Source organism: Mixophyes fleayi (genome assembly GCF_038048845.1).
Source record: "Mixophyes fleayi isolate aMixFle1 chromosome 3 unlocalized genomic scaffold, aMixFle1.hap1 SUPER_3_unloc_1, whole genome shotgun sequence".
Taxonomy (NCBI): Eukaryota; Metazoa; Chordata; class Amphibia; order Anura; family Limnodynastidae; genus Mixophyes; species Mixophyes fleayi.
The window spans coordinates 187,501-200,000 of NW_027445885.1; the positions used below are offsets into that span (position 1 = coordinate 187,501).

Below are 12,500 nucleotides of genomic sequence, written 5' to 3' on the forward strand. Positions count from 1 at the left end.
ATACCTACAGCCACACCACCCTGGACAAGCCCAATCTCGTCTGATCTTGGAAGCTAAGCAGGGCCGGGCCTGGTTAGTACTTGGCTCAGAGACCACCTGGGAATACCAGGTGCTGTAGGCCTTTTTTTTTTTCTCTCTTGTTCCGGCTTCCTTCAATGCTTGTTTTTAGATGTATAAGAGATGTAGGTCAATAAAAAAACAATACCTACAGCCACAGCACCCTGAACAATCCCAATCTCGTTTGATCTTGGAAGCTAAGCAGGGCTGGACCTGGTTAGTACTTGGATGGGAGACCACCTGGAAATACCAGGTGCTGTAGGCTTTTTTTTTTCTCTCTTGTTCCGGCCTCCTTCAATGCTGGTTTTGAGATGTATAAGAGATGTAGGTCAATAAGAAAACAATACCTACTGCCACACCATCCTGAACAAGCCCAATCTTATCTGATCTTGGAAGTTAAGCAGGACTGGCCCTGGTTAGTACTTGGATGGGAGACCACCTGGAAATACCAGGTGCTGTAGGCATTTTTTTTCTCTCTTGTTCCAGCCTCCTTCAATGCTGGTTTTGAGATGTATAAGAGATGTAGGTCAATAAGGAACCAATACCTACAGCCACACCACCCTGAACAAGCCCAATCTCGTCTGATCTTGGAAGCTAAGCAGAGCCGGGCCTGGTTAGTACTTGGATGGGAGACCACCTGGGAATACCAGGTGCTGTAGGCCTTTTTTTCTTCTCTCTTGTTCCGGCTTCCTTCAATGCTGGTTTTTAGATGTATAAGAGATGTAGGTCAATAGGAAAACAATACCTACAGCCGCACCACCCTGAACAAGCCCAATCTCGTCTGATCTTGGAAGCTAAGCAGGGACGAGCCTGGTTAGTACTTGGATGGGAGACCACCTGGGAATACCAGGTGCTGTAGGCCTTTTTTTTTTCTCTCTTGTTCCGGCTTCCTTCAATGCTGGTTTTTAGATGTATAAGAGATGTAGGTCAATAGGAAACCAATACCTACATCCACACCACCCTGAACAAGCCCAATCTCGTGTGATCTTGGAAGCTAAGCAGAGCCGGGGCTGGTTAGTACTTGGATGCGAGACCACCTGGGAATACCAGGTGCTGTAGGCCCTTTTTTTTTTCTCTCTTGTTCCGACTTCCTTCAATGCTGGTTTTGAGATGTATAAGAGATGTAGGTCAATATGAAACCAATACCTACAGCCCCACCACCCTGAACAAGCCCAATCTCGTCTGATCTTGAAAGCTAAGCAGGTCCGGGCCTGGTTAGTACTTTTTTTTTTATATCTTGTTCTGGCTTCCTTCAATGCTGGTTTTAAAATGTATAAGTGATGTAGGTCATTAGAAAACCAATACCTACAGCCACACCACCCTGAACAAGCCCAATCTCGTCTGATCTTGGAAGTTAAGCAGGGCCGGGCCTGGTTAGTACTTGGATGGGAGACCACCTGGGAATACCAGGTGCTGTAGGCCTTTTTTTTTTTCTCTCTTGTACCGGCTTCCTTCAATGCTTGTTTTTAGATGTATAAGAGATGTAGGTCAATAGGAAAACAATACCTACAGCCACACCACCCTGAACAAGCCCAATCTCATCTGATCTTGGAAGCTAAGCAGGGACGGGCCTGGTTAGTACTTGGATGGGGGACCACCTGGGAATACCAGGTGCTGTAGGCCTTTTTTTTTTCTCTCTTGTTCCGGCTTCCTTCAATGCTGGTTTTGAGATTATAAGAGATGTAGGTCAATAGGAAACCAAAACCTACAGCTACACATCTCTAAACAAGCCCAATCTCGCTTGATCTTGGAAGCTAAGCAGGGCCAGGCCTGTTTAGTACTTGGATGGGAGACCACCTGGGAATACCAGGTGCTGTAGGCTTTTTCTTTTTCTCTCTTGTTCCGGCTTCCTTCAATGCTGGTTTTTAGATATATAAGAGATGTAAGTCAATAGGAAACCAATACCTACAGCCACACCACCCTGGACAAGCCCAATCTCGTCTGATCTTGGAAGCTAAGCAGGGCCGGGCCTGGTTAGTACTTGGCTCAGAGACCAACTGGGAATACCAGGTGCTGTAGGCCTTTTTTTTTTTCTCTCTTGTTCCGGCTTCCTTCAATGCTTGTTTTTAGATGTATAAGAGATGTAGGTCAATAGGAAAACAATACCTACAGCCACAGCACCCTGAACAACCACAATCTCGTATGATCTTGGAAGCTAAGCAGGGCTGGGCCTGGTTAGTACTTGGATGGGAGACCACCTGGAAATACCAGGTGCTGTAAGCTTTTTTTTTTCTCTCTTGTTCCGGCCTTCTTCAATGCTGGTTTTGAGATGTATAAGAGATGTAGGTCAATAAGAAAACAATACCTACTGCCACACCATCCTGAACAAGCCCAATCTCATCTGATCTTGGAAGCTAAGCAGAGCCGGGCCTGGTTAGTACTTGGATGGGAGACCAACTGGGAATACCAGGTGCTATAGGCCTTTTTTTCTTCTCTCTTGTTCCGGCTTCCTTCAATGCTGGTTTTTAGATGTATAAGAGATGTAGGTCAATAGGAAAACAATACATACAGCCGCACCACCCTGAACAAGCCCAATCTCGTCTGATCTTGGAAGCTAAGCAGGGACAAGCCTGGTTAGTACTTGGATGGGAGACCACCTGGGAATACCAGGTGCTGTAGGCCTTTTTTTTTTCTCTCTTGTTCCGGCTTCCTTCAATGCTGGTTTTTAGATGTATAAGAGATGTAGGTCAATAGGAAACCAATACCTACATCCACACCACCCTGAACAAGCCCAATCTCGTCTGATCTTGGAAGCTAAGCAGAGCAGGGGCTGGTTAGTACTTGGATGCGAAACCACCTGGGAATACCAGGTGCTGTAGGCTCTTTTTTTTTCTCTCTTGTTCCGACTTCCTTCAATGCTGGTTTTGAGATGTATAAGAGATGTAGGTCAATACGAAACCAATACCTACAGCCCCACCACCCTGAACAAGCCGAATCTCGTCTGATCTTGAAAGCTAAGCAGGTCCGGGCCTGGTTAGTACTTTTTTTTTTATATCTTGTTCTGGCTTCCTTCAATGCTGGTTTTAAAATGTATAAGTGATGTAGGTCATTAGGAAACCAATACCTACAGCCACACCACCCTGAACAAGCCCAATCTCGTCTGATCTTGGAAGCTAAGCAGGGCCGGGCCTGGTTAGTACTTGGATGGGAGACCACCTGGGAATACCAGGTGCTGTAGGCCTTTTTTTTTTTCTCTCTTGTTCCGGCTTCCTTCAATGCTTGTTTTTAGATGTATAAGAGATGTAGGTCAATAGGAAAACAATACCTACAGCCACACCACCCTGAACAAGCCCAATCTCGTCTGATCTTGGAAGCTAAGCAGGGCTGGGCCTGGTTAGTACTTGGATGGGAGACCACCTGGAAATACCAGGTTCTGTAGGCTTTTTTTTTTCTCTCTTGTTCCGGCCTCCTTCAATGCTGATTTTGAGATGTATAAGAGATGTAGGTCAATAGGAAAACAATACCTACAGCCACACCACCCTGAACAAGCCCAATCTCGTCTGATCTTGGAAGCTAAGCAGAGCTGGGCCTGGTTAGTACTTGGATGGGAGACCACCTGGGAATACCAGGTGCTGTAGGCCTTTTTTATCTTCTCTCTTGTTCCGGCTTCCTTCAATGCTGTTTTCTAGATGTATAAGAGATGTAGGTCAATAGGAAAACAATACCTACAGCCACACCACCCTGAACAAGCCCAATCTCGTCTGATCTTGGAAGCTAAGCAGGGACGGGCCTGGTTAGTACTTGGATGGGAGACTACCTGGGAATACCAGGTGCTGTAGGCCTTTTTTTTTTCTCTCTTGTTCCGGCTTCCTTCAATGCTGGTTTTGAGATTATAAGAGATGTAGGTCAATAGGAAACCAAAACCTACAGCTACACATCTCTAAACAAGCCCAATCTCGCTTGATCTTGGAAGCTAAGCAGGGCCAGGCCTGGTTAGTACTTGGATGGGAGACCACCTGGGAATACCAGGTGCTGTAGGCTTTTTTTTTTTCTCTCTTGTTCCGGCTTCCTTCAATGCTGGTTTTTAGATGTATAAGAGATGTAACTCAATAGGAAACCAATACCTACAGCCACACCACCCTGAACAAGCCTGATCTTGGAAGCTAAGCAGAGCCAGGCCTGGTTAGTATTTGGATGCGAGACCACCTGGGGATACCAGGTGCTGTAGGCCCTTTTTTTTTTCTCTCTTGTTCCGACTTCCTTCAATGCTGGTTTTGAGATGTATAAGAGATGTAGGTCAATAAGTGCCCAATACCTACAGCCACACCACCCTGAACAAGCCCAATCTCGTCTGATCTTGGAAGCTAAGCAGGGCTGGGCCTGGTTAGTACTTGGATGGGAGACCACCTGGAAATACCAGGTGCTGTAGGCTTTTTTTTTTTCTCTCTTGTTCCGGCCTCCTTCAATGCTGGTTTTGAGATGTATAAGAGATGTAGGTCAGTAGGAAACCAATACCTACAGCCACACCACCCTGAACAAGCCCAATCTCATCTGATCTTGAAAGCTAAGCAGGGATGGGCCTGGTTAGTACTTGGATGGGAGACCACCTGGGAATACCAGGTGCTGTAGGCCTTTTTTTTTTCTCTCTTGTTCCGGCTTCCTTCAATGCTGGTTTTTAGATGTATAAGAGATGTAGGTCAATAGGAAACCAATACCTACATCCACACCACCCTGAACAAGCCCAATCTCGTCTGATCTTGGAAGCTAAGCAGAGCCGGGGCTGGTTAGTACTTGGATGCGAGACCACCTGGGAATACCAGGTGCTGTAAGCCCTTTTTTTTTTCTCTCTTGTTCCGACTTCCTTCAATGCTGGTTTTGAGATGTATAAGAGATGTAGGTCAATATGAAACCAATACCTACAGCCCCACCACCCTGAACAAGCCCAATCTCATCTGATCTTGAAAGCTAAGCATGTCCGGGCCTGGTTAGTACTTTTTTTTTTATATCTTGTTCTGGCTTCCTTCAATGCTGGTTTTAAAATGTATAAGTGATGTAGGTCATTAGAAAACCAATACCTACAGCCACACCACCCTGAACAAGCCCAATCTCGTCTGATCTTGGAAGCTAAGCAGGGCCGGGCCTGGTTAGTACTTGGATGGGAGACCACCTGGGAATACCAGGTGCTGTAGGCCTTTTTTTTTTTCTCTCTTGTACCGGCTTCCTTCAATGCTTGTTTTTAGATGTATAAGAGATGTAGGTCAATAAGAAAACAATACCTACAGCCACACCACCCTGAACAAGCCCAATCTCATCTGATCTTGGAAGCTAAGCAGGGACGGGCCTGGTTAGTACTTGGATGGGAGACCACCTGGGAATACCAGGTGCTGTAGGCCTTTTTTTTTTCTCTCTTGTTCCGGCTTCCTTCAATGCTGGTTTTGAGATTATAAGAGATGTAGGTCAATAGGAAACCAAAACCTACAGCTACACATCTCTAAACAAGCCCAATCTCGCTTGATCTTGGAAGCTAAGCAGGGCCAGGCCTGTTTAGTACTTGGATGGGAGACCACCTGGGAATACCAGGTGCTGTAGGCTTTTTTTTTTTCTCTCTTGTTCCGGCTTCCTTCAATGCTGGTTTTTAGATATATAAGAGATGTAAGTCAATAGGAAACCAATACCTACAGCCTCACCACCCTGGACAAGCCTGATCTTGGAAGCTAAGCAGAGCCAGGCCTGGTTAGTACTTGGATGCGAGACCACCTGGGGATACCAGGTGCTGTAGGCCCTTTTTTTTTTCTCTCTTGTTCCGACTTCCTTCAATGCTGGTTTTGAGATGTATAAGAGATGTAGGTCAATAGGAAAAGAATACCTACAGCCACACCACCCTGAGCAAGCCCAATCTCGTCTGATCTTGGAAGCTAAGCAGGGCTGGGCCTGGTTAGTACTTGGATGGGGACCACCTGGAAATACCAGGTGCTGTAGGCTTTTTTTTTTTCTCTCTTGTTCCGGCCTCCTTCAATGCTGGTTTTGAGATGTATAAGAGATGTAGGTCAATAGGAAACCAATACCTACAGCCACACCACCCTGGACAAGCCCAATCTTGTCTGATCTTGAAAGCTAAGCAGGTCCGGGCCTGGTTAGTACTTTTTTTTTTCTCTCTTGTTCTGGCTTCCTTCAATGCTGGTATTAAAAGGTATAAGTGATGTAGGTCATTAGGAAACCAATACCTACAGCCACACCACCCTGGACAAGCCCAATCTCGTCTGATCTTGGAAGCTAAGCAGGGCCGGGCCTGGTTAGTACTTGGCTCAGAGACCAACTGGGAATACCAGGTGCTGTAGGCCTTTTTTTTTTTCTCTCTTGTTCCGGCTTCCTTCAATGCTTGTTTTTAGATGTATAAGAGATGTAGGTCAATAGGAAAACAATACCTACAGCCACAGCACCCTGAACAACCCCAATCTCGTATGATCTTGGAAGCTAAGCAGGGCTGGGCCTGGTTAGTACTTGGATGGGAGACCACCTGGAAATACCAGGTGCTGTAAGCTTTTTTTTTTCTCTCTTGTTCCGGCCTTCTTCAATGCTGGTTTTGAGATGTATAAGAGATGTAGGTCAATAAGAAAACAATACCTACTGCAACACCATCCTGAACAAGCCCAATCTCATCTGATCTTGGAAGCTAAGCAGAGCCGGGCCTGGTTAGTACTTGGATGGGAGACCACCTGGGAATACCAGGTGCTGTAGGCCTTTTTTTCTTCTCTCTTGTTCCGGCTTCCTTCAATGCTGGTTTTTAGATGTATAAGAGATGTAGGTCAATAGGAAAACAATACATACAGCCGCACCACCCTGAACAAGCCCAATCTCGTCTGATCTTGGAAGCTAAGCAGGGACAAGCCTGGTTAGTACTTGGATGGGAGACCACCTGGGAATACCAGGTGCTGTAGGCCTTTTTTTTTTCTCTCTTGTTCCGGCTTCCTTCAATGCTGGTTTTTAGATGTATAAGAGATGTAGGTCAATAGGAAACCAATACCTACATCCACACCACCCTGAACAAGCCCAATCTCGTCTGATCTTGGAAGCTAAGCAGAGCAGGGGCTGGTTAGTACTTGGATGCGAAACCACCTGGGAATACCAGGTGCTGTAGGCCCTTTTTTTTTTCTCTCTTGTTCCGACTTCCTTCAATGCTGGTTTTGAGATGTATAAGAGATGTAGGTCAATATGAAACCAATACCTACAGCCCCACCACCCTGAACAAGCCGAATCTTGTCTGATTTTGAAAGCTAAGCAGGTCCGGGCCTGGTTAGTACTTTTTTTTTTATATCTTGTTCTGGCTTCCTTCAATGCTGGTTTTAAAATGTATAAGTGATGTAGGTCATTAGAAAACCAATACCTACAGCCACACCACCCTGAACAAGCCCAATCTTGTCTGATCTTGGAAGCTAAGCAGGGCCGGGCCTGGTTAGTACTTGGATGGGAGACCACCTGGGAATACCAGGTGCTGTAGGCCTTTTTTTTTTCTCTCTTGTTCCGGCTTCCTTCAATGCTTGTTTTTAGATATATAAGAGATGTAGGTCAATAGAAAAAACAATACCTACAGCCACACCACCCTGAACAAGCCCAATCTCGTCTGATCTTGGAAGCTAAGCAGGGCTGGGCCTGGTTAGTACTTGGATGGGAGACCACCTGGAAATACCAGGTTCTGTAGGCTTTTTTTTTTCTCTCTTGTTCCGGCCTCCTTCAATGCTGATTTTGAGATGTATAAGAGATGTAGGTCAATAGGAAAACAATACCTACAGCCACACCACCCTGAACAAGCCCATTCTCGTCTGATCTTGGAAGCTAAGCAGAGCCGGGCCTGGTTAGTACTTGGATGGGAGACCACCTGGGAATACCAGGTGCTGTAGGCCTTTTTTATCTTCTCTCTTGTTCCGGCTTCCTTCAATGCTGTTTTCTAGATGTATAAGAGATGTAGGTCAATAAGAAAACAATACCTACAGCCACACCACCCTGAACAAGCCCAATCTCGTCTGATCTTGGAAGCTAAGCAGGGATGGGCCTGGTTAGTACTTGGATGGGAGACTACCTGGGAATACCAGGTGCTGTAGGCCTTTTTTTTTTCTCTCTTGTTCCGGCTTCCTTCAATGCTGGTTTTGAGATTATAAGAGATGTAGGTCAATAGCAAACCAAAACCTACAGCTACACATCTCTAAACAAGCCCAATCTCACTTGATCTTGGAAGCTAAGCAGGGCCAGGCCTGGTTAGTACTTGGATGGGAGACCACCTGGGAATACCAGGTGCTGTAGGCTTTTTTTTTTTCTCTCTTGTTCCGGCTTCCTTCAATGCTGGTTTTTAGATGTATAAGAGATGTAAGTCAATAGGAAACCAATACCTACAGCCACACCACCCTGAACAAGCCTGATCTTGGAAGCTAAGCAGAGCCAGGCCTGGTTAGTATTTGGATGCGAGACCACCTGGGGATACCAGGTGCTGTAGGCCCTTTTTTTTTTCTCTCTTGTTCCGACTTCCTTCAATGCTGGTTTTGAGATGTATAAGAGATGTAGGTCAATAACTCCCCAATACCTACAGCCACACCACTCTGAACAAGCCCAATCTCGTCTGATCTTGGAAGCTAAGCAGGGCTGGGCCTGGTTAGTACTTGGATGGGAGACCACCTGGAAATACCAGGTGCTGTATGCTTTTTTTTTTCTCTCTTGTTCCGGCCTCCTTCAATGCTGGTTTTGAGATGTATAAGAGATGTAGGTCAATAGGAGACCAATACCTACAGCCACACCACCCTGAACAAGCCCAATCTCGTCTGATCTTGGAAGCTAAGCAGAGCCGGGCCTGGTTAGTACTTGGATGGGAGACCACCTGGGAATACCAGGTGCTGTAGGCCTTTTTTTCTTCTCTCTTGTTCCGGCTTCCTTCAATGCTGGTTTCTAGATGTATAAGAGATGTAGGTCAATAGAAAAACAATACCTACAGCCACACCACCCTGAACAAGCCCAATCTCGTCTGATCTTGGAAGCTAAGCAGGGACGGGCCTGGTTAGTACTTGGATGGGAGACCACCTGGGAATACCAGGTGCTGTAGGCCTTTTTTTCTTCTCTCTTGTTCCGGCTTCCTTCAATGCTGGTTTCTAGATGTATAAGAGATGTAGGTCAATAGGAAATCAATACCTACAGCCACACCACCCTGAACAAGCCCAATCTCGTCTGATCTTGGAAGCTAAGCAGGGCTGGGCCTGGTTAGTACTTGGATGGGAGACCACCTGGAAATACCAGGTGCTGTAGGCTTTTTTTTTTCTCTCTTGTTCCGGCCTCCTTCAATGCTGGTTTTGAGATGTATAAGAGATGTAGGTCAATAGGAAACCAATACCTATAGCCACACCACCCTGAACAAGCCCAATCTCGTCTGATCTTGGAAGCTAAGCAGAGCCGGGCCTGGTTAGTACTTGGATGGGAGACCACCTGGGAATACCAGGTGCTGTAGGCCTTTTTTTCTTCTCTCTTGTTCCGGCTTCCTTCAATGCTGGTTTCTAGATGTATAAGAGATGTAGGTCAATAGGAAAACAATACCTACAGCCACACCACCCTGAACAAGCCCAATCTCGTCTGATCTTGGAAGCTAAGCAGGGACGGGCCTGGTTAGTACTTGGATGGGAGACCACCTGGGAATACCAGGTGCTGTAGGCCTTTTTTTCTTCTCTCTTGTTCCGGCTTCCTTCAATGCTAGTTTCTAGATGTATAAGAGATGTAGGTCAATAGGAAAACAATACCTACAGCCACACCACCCTGAACAAGCCCAATCTCGTCTGATCTTGGAAGCTAAGCAGGGCTGGGCCTGGTTAGTACTTGGATGGGAGACCACCTGGGAATACCAGTTGCTGTAGGCCTTTTTTTTTTTTTCTCTCTTGTTCCGGCTTCCTTCAATGCTTGTTTTTAGATGTATAAGAGATGTAGGTCAATAGGAAAACAATACCTACAGCCACGCCACCCTGAACAAGCCCAATCTCATCTGATCTTGGAAGCTAAGCAGGGCTGGGCCTGGTTAGTACTTGGATGGGAGACCACCTGGAAATACCAGGTGCTGTAGGCTTTTTTTTTTCTCTCTTGTTCCGGCCTCCTTCAATGCTGGTTTTGAGATGTATAAGAGATGTAGGTCAATAGGAAACCAATACCTACAGCCACACCACCCTGAACAAGCCCAATCTCGTCTGATCTTGGAAGCTAAGCAGAGCCGCGCCTGGTTAGTACTTGGATGGGAGACCACCTGGGAATACCAGGTGCTGTAGGCCTTTTTTTCTTCTCTCTTGTTCCGGCTTCCTTCAATGCTGGTTTCTAGATGTATAAGAGATGTAGGTCAATAGGAAAACAATACCTACAGCCACACCACCCTGAACAAGCCCAATCTCGTCTGATCTTGGACGCTAAGCAGGGACGGGCCTGGTTAGTACTTGGATGGGAGACCACCTGGGAATACCAGGTGCTGTAGGCCTTTTTTTCTTCTCTCTTGTTCCGGCTTCCTTCAATGCTGGTTTCTAGATGTATAAGAGATGTAGGTCAATAGGAAATCAATACCTACAGCCACACCACCCTGAACAAGCCCAATCTCGTCTGATCTTGGAAGCTAAGCAGGGCTGGGCCTGGTTAGTACTTGGATGGGAGACCACCTGGAAATACCAGGTGCTGTAGGCTTTTTTTTTTCTCTCTTGTTCCGGCCTCCTTCAATGCTGGTTTTGAGATGTATAAGAGATGTAGGTCAATAGGAAACCAATACCTACAGCCACACCACCCTGAACAAGCCCAATCTCGTCTGATCTTGGAAGCTAAGCAGAGCCGGGCCTGGTTAGTACTTGGATGGGAGACCACCTGGGAATACCAGGTGCTGTAGGCCTTTTTTTCTTCTCTCTTGTTCCGGCTTCCTTCAATGCTGGTTTCTAGATGTATAAGAGATGTAGGTCAATAGGAAAACAATACCTACAGCCACACCACCCTGAACAAGCCCAATCTCGTCTGATCTTGGAAGCTAAGCAGGGACGGGCCTGGTTAGTACTTGGATGGGAGACCACCTGGAAATACCAGGTGCTGTAGGCTTTTTTTTTTCTCTCTTGTTCCGGCCTCCTTCAATGCTGGTTTTCAGATGTATAAGAGATGTAGGTCAATAGGAAACCAATACCTACAGCCACACCACCCTGAACAAGCCCAATCTCGTCTGATCTTGGAAGCTAAGCAGAGTCGGGCCTGGTTAGTACTTGGATGGGAGACCACCTGGGAATACCAGGTGCTGTAGGCATTTTTTTTTTCTCTCTTGTTCCGGCTTCCTTCAATGCTGGTTTTGAGATTATAAGAGATGTAGGTCAATAGGAAACCAAAACCTACAGCTACACATCTCTAAACAAGCCCAATCTCGTTTGATCTTGGAAGCTAAGCAGGGTCAGGCCTGGTTAGTACTTGGATGGGAGACCACCTGGGAATACCAGGTGCTGTAGGCTTTTTTTTTTTCTCTCTTGTTCCGGCTTCCTTCAATGCTGGTTTTTAGATGTATAAGAGATGTAGGTCAATAGGAAACCAATACCTACAGTCACACCACCCTGAACAAGCCTGATCTTGGAAGCTAAGCAGAGCCAGGCCTGGTTAGTACTTGGATGCGAGACCACCTGGGGATACCAGGTGCTGTAGGCCCTTTTTTTTTTCTCTCTTGTTCCGACTTCCTTCAATGCTGGTTTTGAGATGTATAAGAGATGTAGGTCAACAAGAAACCAATACCTACAGCCACACCACCCTGAACAAGCCCAATCTCGTCTGATCTTGGAAGCTAAGCAGGGCTGGGCCTGGTTAGTACTTGGATGGGAGACCACCTGGAAATACCAGGTGCTGTAGGCTTTTTTTTTTCTCTCTTGTTCCGGCCTCCTTCAATGCTGGTTTTGAGATGTATAAGAGATGTAGGTCAATAGGAAACCAATACCTACAGCCACACCACCCTGAACAAGCCCAATCTCGTCTGATCTTGGAAGCTAAGCAGAGCCGGGCCTGGTTAGTACTTGGATGGGAGGCCACCTGGGAATACCAGGTGCTGTAGGCCTTTTTTTCTTCTCTCTTGTTCCGGCTTCCTTCAATGCTGGTTTCTAGATGTATAAGAGATGTAGGTCAATAGGAAAACAATACCTACAGCCACACCACCCTGAACAAGCCCAATCTCGTCTGATCTTGGAAGCTAAGCAGGGACAGGCCTGGTTAGTACTTGGATGGGAGACCACCTGGGAATACCAGGTGCTGTAGGCCTTTTTTTCTTCTCTCTTGTTCCGGCTTCCTTCAATGCTGGTTTCTAGATGTATAAGAGATGTAGGTCAATAGGAAATCAATACCTACAGCCACACCACCCTGAACAAGCCCAATCTCGTCTGATCTTGGAAGCTAAGCAGGGCTGGGCCTGGTTAGTACTTGGATGGGAGACCACCTGGAAATACCAGGTGCTGTAGGCATTTTTTTTCTCTCTTGTTCCGGCC

At 46.4% G+C, this 12,500-nt stretch overlaps 28 non-coding genes and 27 pseudogenes across 28 annotated transcripts; all 55 read left to right on the forward strand.

Moving 5' to 3' along the window:
* The first annotated feature begins 2 nt into the window (after nucleotides 1-2).
* On the forward strand, nucleotides 3-121 carry LOC142110089 (5S ribosomal RNA; annotated as a pseudogene).
* Nucleotides 122-203: 82 nt separating this feature from the next.
* Nucleotides 204-322, forward strand: LOC142110002 (5S ribosomal RNA; annotated as a pseudogene).
* An 80-nt stretch (nucleotides 323-402) lies between these two features.
* Nucleotides 403-521, forward strand: LOC142110079 (5S ribosomal RNA; annotated as a pseudogene).
* A 79-nt stretch (nucleotides 522-600) lies between these two features.
* LOC142110724 (5S ribosomal RNA) lies at nucleotides 601-719 on the forward strand. Its single transcript, XR_012680663.1, has one exon. It is a non-coding gene; the product is annotated as a 5S ribosomal RNA (ribosomal RNA).
* An 81-nt stretch (nucleotides 720-800) lies between these two features.
* LOC142109777 (5S ribosomal RNA) lies at nucleotides 801-919 on the forward strand (annotated as a pseudogene).
* Nucleotides 920-1,000: 81 nt separating this feature from the next.
* Nucleotides 1,001-1,119, forward strand: LOC142110491 (5S ribosomal RNA; annotated as a pseudogene).
* Nucleotides 1,120-1,360: 241 nt separating this feature from the next.
* Nucleotides 1,361-1,479, forward strand: LOC142110199 (5S ribosomal RNA). The gene has a single exon (XR_012680495.1). It is a non-coding gene; the product is annotated as a 5S ribosomal RNA (ribosomal RNA).
* Nucleotides 1,480-1,561: 82 nt separating this feature from the next.
* LOC142109733 (5S ribosomal RNA) lies at nucleotides 1,562-1,680 on the forward strand. Its single transcript, XR_012680440.1, has one exon. It is a non-coding gene; the product is annotated as a 5S ribosomal RNA (ribosomal RNA).
* An 80-nt stretch (nucleotides 1,681-1,760) lies between these two features.
* Nucleotides 1,761-1,879, forward strand: LOC142110417 (5S ribosomal RNA; annotated as a pseudogene).
* Nucleotides 1,880-1,960: 81 nt separating this feature from the next.
* On the forward strand, nucleotides 1,961-2,079 carry LOC142110196 (5S ribosomal RNA; annotated as a pseudogene).
* An 82-nt stretch (nucleotides 2,080-2,161) lies between these two features.
* Nucleotides 2,162-2,280, forward strand: LOC142110363 (5S ribosomal RNA; annotated as a pseudogene).
* An 80-nt stretch (nucleotides 2,281-2,360) lies between these two features.
* Nucleotides 2,361-2,479, forward strand: LOC142110101 (5S ribosomal RNA; annotated as a pseudogene).
* Nucleotides 2,480-2,560: 81 nt separating this feature from the next.
* LOC142110215 (5S ribosomal RNA) lies at nucleotides 2,561-2,679 on the forward strand (annotated as a pseudogene).
* Nucleotides 2,680-2,760: 81 nt separating this feature from the next.
* Nucleotides 2,761-2,879, forward strand: LOC142110470 (5S ribosomal RNA; annotated as a pseudogene).
* Nucleotides 2,880-3,119: 240 nt separating this feature from the next.
* LOC142109685 (5S ribosomal RNA) lies at nucleotides 3,120-3,238 on the forward strand. Its single transcript, XR_012680432.1, has one exon. It is a non-coding gene; the product is annotated as a 5S ribosomal RNA (ribosomal RNA).
* An 82-nt stretch (nucleotides 3,239-3,320) lies between these two features.
* Nucleotides 3,321-3,439, forward strand: LOC142109723 (5S ribosomal RNA; annotated as a pseudogene).
* Nucleotides 3,440-3,519: 80 nt separating this feature from the next.
* Nucleotides 3,520-3,638, forward strand: LOC142110623 (5S ribosomal RNA). The gene has a single exon (XR_012680564.1). It is a non-coding gene; the product is annotated as a 5S ribosomal RNA (ribosomal RNA).
* Nucleotides 3,639-3,720: 82 nt separating this feature from the next.
* LOC142110743 (5S ribosomal RNA) lies at nucleotides 3,721-3,839 on the forward strand. Its single transcript, XR_012680681.1, has one exon. It is a non-coding gene; the product is annotated as a 5S ribosomal RNA (ribosomal RNA).
* An 80-nt stretch (nucleotides 3,840-3,919) lies between these two features.
* Nucleotides 3,920-4,038, forward strand: LOC142110332 (5S ribosomal RNA; annotated as a pseudogene).
* Nucleotides 4,039-4,310: 272 nt separating this feature from the next.
* Nucleotides 4,311-4,429, forward strand: LOC142110666 (5S ribosomal RNA). Its single transcript, XR_012680606.1, has one exon. It is a non-coding gene; the product is annotated as a 5S ribosomal RNA (ribosomal RNA).
* An 81-nt stretch (nucleotides 4,430-4,510) lies between these two features.
* LOC142110394 (5S ribosomal RNA) lies at nucleotides 4,511-4,629 on the forward strand. The gene has a single exon (XR_012680521.1). It is a non-coding gene; the product is annotated as a 5S ribosomal RNA (ribosomal RNA).
* Nucleotides 4,630-4,710: 81 nt separating this feature from the next.
* LOC142110504 (5S ribosomal RNA) lies at nucleotides 4,711-4,829 on the forward strand (annotated as a pseudogene).
* Nucleotides 4,830-5,070: 241 nt separating this feature from the next.
* Nucleotides 5,071-5,189, forward strand: LOC142109697 (5S ribosomal RNA). Its single transcript, XR_012680434.1, has one exon. It is a non-coding gene; the product is annotated as a 5S ribosomal RNA (ribosomal RNA).
* Nucleotides 5,190-5,271: 82 nt separating this feature from the next.
* Nucleotides 5,272-5,390, forward strand: LOC142110907 (5S ribosomal RNA). Its single transcript, XR_012680837.1, has one exon. It is a non-coding gene; the product is annotated as a 5S ribosomal RNA (ribosomal RNA).
* Nucleotides 5,391-5,470: 80 nt separating this feature from the next.
* LOC142110419 (5S ribosomal RNA) lies at nucleotides 5,471-5,589 on the forward strand (annotated as a pseudogene).
* A 272-nt stretch (nucleotides 5,590-5,861) lies between these two features.
* On the forward strand, nucleotides 5,862-5,979 carry LOC142110015 (5S ribosomal RNA; annotated as a pseudogene).
* Nucleotides 5,980-6,219: 240 nt separating this feature from the next.
* On the forward strand, nucleotides 6,220-6,338 carry LOC142110197 (5S ribosomal RNA; annotated as a pseudogene).
* Nucleotides 6,339-6,420: 82 nt separating this feature from the next.
* LOC142110181 (5S ribosomal RNA) lies at nucleotides 6,421-6,539 on the forward strand (annotated as a pseudogene).
* Nucleotides 6,540-6,619: 80 nt separating this feature from the next.
* On the forward strand, nucleotides 6,620-6,738 carry LOC142109876 (5S ribosomal RNA; annotated as a pseudogene).
* An 81-nt stretch (nucleotides 6,739-6,819) lies between these two features.
* Nucleotides 6,820-6,938, forward strand: LOC142110216 (5S ribosomal RNA; annotated as a pseudogene).
* An 81-nt stretch (nucleotides 6,939-7,019) lies between these two features.
* LOC142110457 (5S ribosomal RNA) lies at nucleotides 7,020-7,138 on the forward strand (annotated as a pseudogene).
* A 241-nt stretch (nucleotides 7,139-7,379) lies between these two features.
* Nucleotides 7,380-7,498, forward strand: LOC142110762 (5S ribosomal RNA). The gene has a single exon (XR_012680698.1). It is a non-coding gene; the product is annotated as a 5S ribosomal RNA (ribosomal RNA).
* An 82-nt stretch (nucleotides 7,499-7,580) lies between these two features.
* LOC142109725 (5S ribosomal RNA) lies at nucleotides 7,581-7,699 on the forward strand (annotated as a pseudogene).
* Nucleotides 7,700-7,779: 80 nt separating this feature from the next.
* LOC142109780 (5S ribosomal RNA) lies at nucleotides 7,780-7,898 on the forward strand (annotated as a pseudogene).
* Nucleotides 7,899-7,980: 82 nt separating this feature from the next.
* Nucleotides 7,981-8,099, forward strand: LOC142110625 (5S ribosomal RNA). Its single transcript, XR_012680566.1, has one exon. It is a non-coding gene; the product is annotated as a 5S ribosomal RNA (ribosomal RNA).
* Nucleotides 8,100-8,179: 80 nt separating this feature from the next.
* On the forward strand, nucleotides 8,180-8,298 carry LOC142110292 (5S ribosomal RNA; annotated as a pseudogene).
* Nucleotides 8,299-8,570: 272 nt separating this feature from the next.
* On the forward strand, nucleotides 8,571-8,689 carry LOC142109768 (5S ribosomal RNA; annotated as a pseudogene).
* An 80-nt stretch (nucleotides 8,690-8,769) lies between these two features.
* On the forward strand, nucleotides 8,770-8,888 carry LOC142110725 (5S ribosomal RNA). Its single transcript, XR_012680664.1, has one exon. It is a non-coding gene; the product is annotated as a 5S ribosomal RNA (ribosomal RNA).
* Nucleotides 8,889-8,969: 81 nt separating this feature from the next.
* On the forward strand, nucleotides 8,970-9,088 carry LOC142110004 (5S ribosomal RNA). Its single transcript, XR_012680471.1, has one exon. It is a non-coding gene; the product is annotated as a 5S ribosomal RNA (ribosomal RNA).
* Nucleotides 9,089-9,169: 81 nt separating this feature from the next.
* On the forward strand, nucleotides 9,170-9,288 carry LOC142110667 (5S ribosomal RNA). The gene has a single exon (XR_012680607.1). It is a non-coding gene; the product is annotated as a 5S ribosomal RNA (ribosomal RNA).
* Nucleotides 9,289-9,368: 80 nt separating this feature from the next.
* Nucleotides 9,369-9,487, forward strand: LOC142110881 (5S ribosomal RNA). Its single transcript, XR_012680813.1, has one exon. It is a non-coding gene; the product is annotated as a 5S ribosomal RNA (ribosomal RNA).
* An 81-nt stretch (nucleotides 9,488-9,568) lies between these two features.
* On the forward strand, nucleotides 9,569-9,687 carry LOC142110017 (5S ribosomal RNA). Its single transcript, XR_012680472.1, has one exon. It is a non-coding gene; the product is annotated as a 5S ribosomal RNA (ribosomal RNA).
* Nucleotides 9,688-9,768: 81 nt separating this feature from the next.
* Nucleotides 9,769-9,887, forward strand: LOC142110825 (5S ribosomal RNA). The gene has a single exon (XR_012680760.1). It is a non-coding gene; the product is annotated as a 5S ribosomal RNA (ribosomal RNA).
* An 84-nt stretch (nucleotides 9,888-9,971) lies between these two features.
* On the forward strand, nucleotides 9,972-10,090 carry LOC142110814 (5S ribosomal RNA). Its single transcript, XR_012680750.1, has one exon. It is a non-coding gene; the product is annotated as a 5S ribosomal RNA (ribosomal RNA).
* An 80-nt stretch (nucleotides 10,091-10,170) lies between these two features.
* On the forward strand, nucleotides 10,171-10,289 carry LOC142109882 (5S ribosomal RNA; annotated as a pseudogene).
* An 81-nt stretch (nucleotides 10,290-10,370) lies between these two features.
* LOC142110688 (5S ribosomal RNA) lies at nucleotides 10,371-10,489 on the forward strand. Its single transcript, XR_012680628.1, has one exon. It is a non-coding gene; the product is annotated as a 5S ribosomal RNA (ribosomal RNA).
* An 81-nt stretch (nucleotides 10,490-10,570) lies between these two features.
* LOC142110668 (5S ribosomal RNA) lies at nucleotides 10,571-10,689 on the forward strand. Its single transcript, XR_012680608.1, has one exon. It is a non-coding gene; the product is annotated as a 5S ribosomal RNA (ribosomal RNA).
* An 80-nt stretch (nucleotides 10,690-10,769) lies between these two features.
* Nucleotides 10,770-10,888, forward strand: LOC142110726 (5S ribosomal RNA). The gene has a single exon (XR_012680665.1). It is a non-coding gene; the product is annotated as a 5S ribosomal RNA (ribosomal RNA).
* An 81-nt stretch (nucleotides 10,889-10,969) lies between these two features.
* LOC142110869 (5S ribosomal RNA) lies at nucleotides 10,970-11,088 on the forward strand. The gene has a single exon (XR_012680802.1). It is a non-coding gene; the product is annotated as a 5S ribosomal RNA (ribosomal RNA).
* An 80-nt stretch (nucleotides 11,089-11,168) lies between these two features.
* Nucleotides 11,169-11,287, forward strand: LOC142110778 (5S ribosomal RNA). The gene has a single exon (XR_012680714.1). It is a non-coding gene; the product is annotated as a 5S ribosomal RNA (ribosomal RNA).
* An 80-nt stretch (nucleotides 11,288-11,367) lies between these two features.
* On the forward strand, nucleotides 11,368-11,486 carry LOC142110132 (5S ribosomal RNA; annotated as a pseudogene).
* Nucleotides 11,487-11,758: 272 nt separating this feature from the next.
* On the forward strand, nucleotides 11,759-11,877 carry LOC142110669 (5S ribosomal RNA). Its single transcript, XR_012680609.1, has one exon. It is a non-coding gene; the product is annotated as a 5S ribosomal RNA (ribosomal RNA).
* An 80-nt stretch (nucleotides 11,878-11,957) lies between these two features.
* LOC142110940 (5S ribosomal RNA) lies at nucleotides 11,958-12,076 on the forward strand. The gene has a single exon (XR_012680868.1). It is a non-coding gene; the product is annotated as a 5S ribosomal RNA (ribosomal RNA).
* An 81-nt stretch (nucleotides 12,077-12,157) lies between these two features.
* Nucleotides 12,158-12,276, forward strand: LOC142110862 (5S ribosomal RNA). The gene has a single exon (XR_012680795.1). It is a non-coding gene; the product is annotated as a 5S ribosomal RNA (ribosomal RNA).
* Nucleotides 12,277-12,357: 81 nt separating this feature from the next.
* Nucleotides 12,358-12,476, forward strand: LOC142110771 (5S ribosomal RNA). Its single transcript, XR_012680707.1, has one exon. It is a non-coding gene; the product is annotated as a 5S ribosomal RNA (ribosomal RNA).
* Nucleotides 12,477-12,500: the final 24 nt, after the last annotated feature.